Below are 7,500 nucleotides of genomic sequence, written 5' to 3'. Positions count from 1 at the left end.
GACACACAGAGAGACACGCGGAGAGACACACAGAGAGACACACAGAGACACACAGAGAGACACGCGGAGACACGCGGAGAGACACACAGAGAGACACACAGAGAGACACACAGAGACACACGGAGACACAGAGAGACACACAGAGAGACACGCGGAGACACAGAGAGACACGCGGAGACACGCGGAGAGACACACAGAGAGACACACAGAGAGACACACAGAGAGACACACAGAGAGACACACAGAGAGACACAGAGAGACACACGGAGATACGCGGAGACACACAGAGACACACAGAGACACACAGAGAGACACAGAGAGACACACAGAGAGACACAGAGAGACACACGGAGATACGCGGAGACACACAGAGAGACAAGGGGAGACACACAGAGAGACACGCAGAGAGACACACAGAGAGACAAGGGGAGACACACAGAGAGACAAGGGGAGACACAAGGAGAGACACACGGAGACACGCGGAGAGACACAGAGAGACACAGAGAGGACCAGAGAGACACACAGAGACACACAGAGAGACACAGAGAGGACCAGAGAGAGACACAGAGAGACACACAGAGAGACACACAGAGACACACAGAGAGACACAGAGAGGACCAGAGAGAGACACAGAGAGACACGCAGAGAGACACGCGGAGACACGCAGAGACACACAGAGACACAGAGAGACACAGAGAGACACGCAGAGACACACAGAGACACACAGAGAGACACACAGAGAGACACACAGAGAGACACACAGAGAGACACGCAGAGAGACACACAGAGAGACAAGGGGAGACACACAGAGAGACACGCAGAGAGACACACAGAGAGACACGCGGAGACACACAGAGAGACACACAGAGAGACACACAGAGAGACACACAGAGAGACACACAGAGAGACACGCAGAGAGACAAGGGGAGACACACAGAGAGACACACAGAGAGACACACAGAGAGACACACAGAGAGACACGCAGAGAGACACACAGAGAGACAAGGGGAGACACACAGAGAGACACGCAGAGAGACACACAGAGAGACACGCGGAGACACACAGAGAGACAAGGGGAGACACACAGAGAGACACACAGAGAGACACGCGGAGACACACAGAGAGACACGCGGAGAGACACACAGAGAGACACACAGAGAGACACACAGAGAGACACACAGAGAGACACGCGGAGAGACACAGAGAGACACGCGGAGAGACACACAGATAGACACACAGAGAGACACACAGAGAGACACACAGAGAGACACGCGGAGAGACACACAGAGAGACACACAGAGACACACAGAGAGACACGCGGAGACACGCGGAGAGACACACAGAGAGACACACAGAGAGACACACAGAGACACACGGAGACACAGAGAGACACACAGAGAGACACGCGGAGACACAGAGAGACACGCGGAGACACGCGGAGAGACACACAGAGAGACACACAGAGAGACACACAGAGAGACACACAGAGAGACACACAGAGAGACACAGAGAGACACACGGAGATACGCGGAGACACACAGAGACACACAGAGACACACAGAGAGACACAGAGAGACACACAGAGAGACACAGAGAGACACACGGAGATACGCGGAGACACACAGAGAGACAAGGGGAGACACACAGAGAGACACGCAGAGAGACACACAGAGAGACAAGGGGAGACACACAGAGAGACAAGGGGAGACACAAGGAGAGACACACGGAGACACGCGGAGAGACACAGAGAGACACAGAGAGGACCAGAGAGACACACAGAGACACACAGAGAGACACAGAGAGGACCAGAGAGAGACACAGAGAGACACACAGAGAGACACACAGAGACACACAGAGAGACACAGAGAGGACCAGAGAGAGACACAGAGAGACACGCAGAGAGACACGCGGAGACACGCAGAGACACACAGAGACACAGAGAGACACAGAGAGACACGCAGAGACACACAGAGACACACAGAGAGACACGCGGAGACACAGAGAGACACGCAGAGACACACAGAGACACACACAGAGACACACGGAGACACACAGAGACACACAGAGACACACAGAGAGACACAGAGAGACACAGAGAGACACGCAGAGACACACAGAGACACACAGAGAGACACAGAGAGACACACAGAGAGACACAGAGAGACACAGAGAGACACGCAGAGACACACAGAGAGACACAGAGAGACACAGAGAGACACGCAGAGACACACAGAGACACACAGAGACACACAGAGAGACACAGAGAGACACAGAGAGACACGCAGAGACACACAGAGACACACAGAGAGACACGCGGAGACACAGAGAGACACGCAGAGACACACAGAGACACACACAGAGACACACGGAGACACACAGAGACACACAGAGACACACAGAGAGACACAGAGAGACACAGAGAGACACGCAGAGACACACAGAGACACACAGAGAGACACAGAGAGACACACAGAGAGACACAGAGAGACACAGAGAGACACGCAGAGACACACAGAGACACACAGAGACACACAGAGAGACACAGAGAGACACAGAGAGACACGCAGAGACACACAGAGACACACAGAGAGACACACAGAGAGACACAGAGAGACACAGAGAGGACCAGAGAGAGATACAGAGAGACACACAGAGAGACACGCGGAGACACGCAGAGAGAGACACAGAGACACACAGAGACACACGCAGAGAGACACACAGAGACACACAGAGACACACAGAGAGACACAGAGAGACACAGAGAGAGACACAGAGAGACACACAGAGAGACACGCGGAGACACGCAGAGAGAGACACAGAGACACACAGAGACACACGCAGAGAGACACGCAGAGAGACACACAGAGACACACGCAGAGAGACACACAGAGAGACACGCGGAGAGACACGCGGAGACACACAGAGAGACACACAGAGAGACACGCAGAGACACGCGGAGACAAGCGGAGACACGCAGAGAGACACACAGAGAGACACGCGGAGACACACAGAGAGACACACAGAGAGACAGAGAGACACACAGAGAGGACCAGAGAGAGACACAGAGAGACACGCGGAGACACACACAGAGAGACACGTGGAGACACACAGAGAGACACACAGAGAGACACAGAGAGACACACAGAGAGACACAGAGAGACACACAGAGAGACACAGAGAGACACACAGAGAGACACAGAGAGACACGCGGAGACACGCAGAGACACACAGAGACACACAGAGAGACACACAGAGACACACAGAGAGACACAGAGAGAGACACAGAGAGACACACAGAGAGACACGCGGAGACACGCAGAGAGAGACACAGAGACACACAGAGAGACACACAGAGAGACACACAGAGACACACAGAGAGACACACAGAGAGACACGCGGAGACACACAGAGACACACGCAGAGAGACACACAGAGACACACGCAGAGAGACACGCAGAGAGACACACAGAGAGACACGCGGAGAGACACGCGGAGACACACAGAGAGACACACAGAGAGACACGTGGAGACACACAGAGAGACACACAGAGAGACACACAGAGAGACACGCGGAGACACACAGAGAGACACACAGAGAGACACAGAGAGACACGCGGAGACACACACAGAGACACACAGAGAGCCACACAGAGAGCCACACAGAGAGACACGCGGAGACACACAGAGAGACACGCAGAGACACACGGAGACACGCGGAGACACACAGAGAGACACACAGAGAGACACACAGAGAGACACGCGGAGACAAGCGGAGACACACAGAGAGACACACAGAGAGACACGCGGAGACACACAGAGAGACACACAGAGAGACACGCGGAGACACACAGAGACACACAGAGAGACACGCGGAGACACACAGAGAGACACGCAGAGACACACGGAGACACGCGGAGACACACAGAGAGACACGCAGAGAGACACGCTGAGACACACGGAGACACGCGGAGACACACAGAGAGACACACAGAGAGACACGCGGAGACACACGCGGAGAGACAGTGCAAAAGAAGATCAACACCACACACACACAGACACACACACATTGACACAACAACAACCGCCACTCGCCACTAAGTGGCGGTGACGTCACCACGACGCTTGTGCCAGGCCAAGTGCACCTTGAGGCTGCCACGTGAAGTGTCGAACGCCCGCTGGCAGGAGGTCACGGGGCAGACCCAGCAGGTGCCATGGGTTGACTGCTGTGCCAGGCTAGGTGCATGAGGAGGAGGTCACGGGGCAGACCCAGCAGGTGCCACGGGTCGACTGACCGAGATGACCGAGATGACCGAGATGACCGAGATGACTGAGATGACTGAGATGACTGAGATGACCGAGATGACCGAGATGACCGAGATGACTGAGATGACCGAGATGACCGAGATGACCGAGATGACCGAGATGACTGAGATGACCGAGATGACCGAGATGACCGAGATGACCGAGATGACCGAGATGACCGAGATGACCGAGATGACTGAGATGACCAAGATGACCGAGATGACTGAGATGACCGAGATGACCGAGATGACCGAGATGACCGAGATGACTGAGATGACCGAGATGACCGAGATGACTGGCTGATGCACCACCTGTGCCCCCTACTGTGCCAACTTGCTGCGCTTTAGCCACCCGGCGCTCCGCTCGTTGTTGTGAGCGTCGCTCCTCCGCCCTCCGTTGATGTTGGAGGGCGACTGCCTCCAACTGCCCAGTAGCGTCCTTCACGAGCCTCCTCCACTGAGGCCGATCTTGACACCGCTGGTACCGGTCATCGGCAAGTCCACTCAGCTCCACGTCCTCCTGTACCACGTCACTCCATCTCTTCTCTAGCCCGTGCCGCGCCCGTTTAGCCCCCTCGATCCGGCCGAACAAAAGCTGTTTGGGCATGCGGTGGCTGGGCATGCGGGCTACATGACCCAGCCAACGCAGCCTTGCCTGCCGGAGGAGCTCACTGATGGAACTTTGTCCAGATCTTTCGACGATTTGCGAGCTCCTCACACGATCCAGCCTGCAGGTTAAACCCAGGATGGATCGTAGGCAGGCCAGCCTAAATGTTTCTAACCGGCGAAGATGCTCCATTAGGGGGGGGGGGTCCACGTTTCGCAAGCGTAGAGAAGGGAGGGAATGACCGTGGCCGAGAAGACTTGAAGCTTCGTGCGGAGCGACAGACCAGGTAGCTTCCACACAGCGTTACGCAACCGATGAAAAGATTTTGCCGCTCGACTGATTCGGAGTGAGACCTCTGCTGATAAACTGGAGCCGGTCATGAGCACACTGCCCAGGTATGGGAAACTCTCCACTCTCTCCACAACTGCCCCATCACCGATTGGGAGTTGTGGGAGTGGAGTGTCCGATGGTACAAAATACCCAGGCAGGTGCTTAGTTTTGGTCGGGCTGATGGTAAGGCCCCACCACTTTCACTACCATCACCACTACTATCACCATCACCATCACCACCACCATCACCACCATCACCATCACCACCATCACCATCACCACCACCATCACCACCATCACCACCATCACCACACACCATCGCCACCACTACCACCACCCACCACCACCTCCACCACCACCACCACCACCACCACACCACCACCACCATCACCACCATCACCACCACCACCATCACCACCACCATCACCACCATCACCATCACCACCACCACCATCACCACCACCATCACCACCATCCACCACCACCACCACCACCACCACCACCACCACCATCACCACCACCACCACCACCCACCATCACCACACCACCATCACCATCACCACCACCATCACCACCACCACCATCACCACCACCACCATCACCACCACCATCACCACCACCATCACCACCACCATCACCACCACCACCATCACCACCACCACCACCACCACCATCACCATCACCACCACCACCACCACCATCACCATCACCACCACCATCACCACCACCACCATCACCACCACCATCACCACCACCACCACCACCATCACCACCACCATCACCACCACCATCACCACCACCACCACCATCACCACCATCACCACCACCATCACCATCATCACCACCACCATCATCACCACCACCATCACCACCACCATCACCACCATCACCACCACCATCACCACCATCACCACCATCACCACCACCATCACCACCACCATCACCACCATCACCACCACCATCACCACCATCACCACCATCACCACCATCACCACCACCACCATCACCACCATCACCACCACCACCATCACCACCACCACCATCACCACCACCACCATCACCATCACCACCACCACCACCATCACCACCACCACCACCACCATCACCACCATCACCACCATCACCACCACCACCATCACCACCATCACCACCACCACCATCACCACCACCACCATCACCACCACCACCATCACCATCACCACCACCACCACCATCACCACCACCACCACCACCATCACCACCACCATCACCACCATCACCACCATCACCACCATCACCACCACCACCATCACCACCATCACCACCACCACCATCACCACCACCACCATCACCACCACCACCATCACCATCACCACCACCACCACCATCACCACCACCACCACCACCATCACCACCACCACCATCACCACCATCACCACCACCATCACCACCACCATCACCACCACTGTACTGTACCTGCTGTCTGTTCGAGGCGAGTGCTGCCACGTGACCAAAACAGTGCGTCGTGACGTCACCGCGCACACCAGGATACGTGCGTCGTGACGTCACCGCGCACACCAGGATACGTGCGTCGTGACGTCACCGCGCACACCAGGATACGTGCGTCGTGACGTCACCGCGCACACCAGGATACGAGCGTCGTGACGTCACCGCGCACACCAGGATACGAGCGTCGTGACGTCACCGCGCACACCAGGATACGTGCGTCGTGACGTCACCGCGCACACCGAGATACGTGCGTCGTGACGTCACAACGTACGTTCAAAGCGTTCGTTAACGTGCCTCGTGACGTCATCGCGTATATCCCTTCGAGCATTGCTGTGCGTCGTGACGTCATCCAATACGTCTGTGCGCCGTGCGTTCGGCCTGACGTCATCGCAAATGTCACCACGCGCGCGGCGTGACGTCATCTCGTAGGTGTGTGGCCAGTGCTGTGCGTCGTGACGTCATCGCGTACGTCTGCGGGCCCAAAGCTGTTCGTGTGCGTGCGTCGTGACGTCATCGCGTGCCACGAAGAGACGTTGGGCAACATTGCTGTGGTGACGTCACCACGCACGGCGTGAGGAGGCGGACAAAGCGAGACGTCGTGACGTCACCTTTACGTGATGACGTCGCCGATATTCAGACCCTCGGATTGGATGACGTGAAACTCGGAGGCGGGTTGAAGAACGTGACGTCACCACGTACGGCGGGAACCGCGTGATGACGTCACGGCGTGCGTACTGACGTCACGGCTCAACGTGATGACGTCAGTCCACCATC

The 7,500-nt window shown here is 56.3% G+C and overlaps 1 protein-coding gene across 1 annotated transcript in view; it reads right to left on the bottom strand.

Moving 5' to 3' along the window:
• Positions 1 to 6,762, bottom strand: part of TRIQK (triple QxxK/R motif containing) — a 16,071-nt gene extending 9,309 nt beyond the window's left edge. Inside the window, exon 1 of the mRNA XM_078885331.1 lies at positions 6,694 to 6,762. The gene's annotated coding sequence lies outside the window, so the exon portion shown is untranslated. The remainder of the gene's footprint in view (positions 1 to 6,693) is intronic.
• Between the last annotated feature and the right edge of the window lie 738 nt (positions 6,763 to 7,500).

Source organism: Lampetra fluviatilis, unplaced genomic scaffold, assembly GCF_964198595.1.
Source record: "Lampetra fluviatilis unplaced genomic scaffold, kcLamFluv1.1 SCAFFOLD_467, whole genome shotgun sequence".
Lineage (NCBI taxonomy): Eukaryota > Metazoa > Chordata > Hyperoartia > Petromyzontiformes > Petromyzontidae > Lampetra > Lampetra fluviatilis.
Note: the sequence above shows the minus strand (reverse complement) of the source record. Positions and strands in the feature narration are given on the sequence as shown.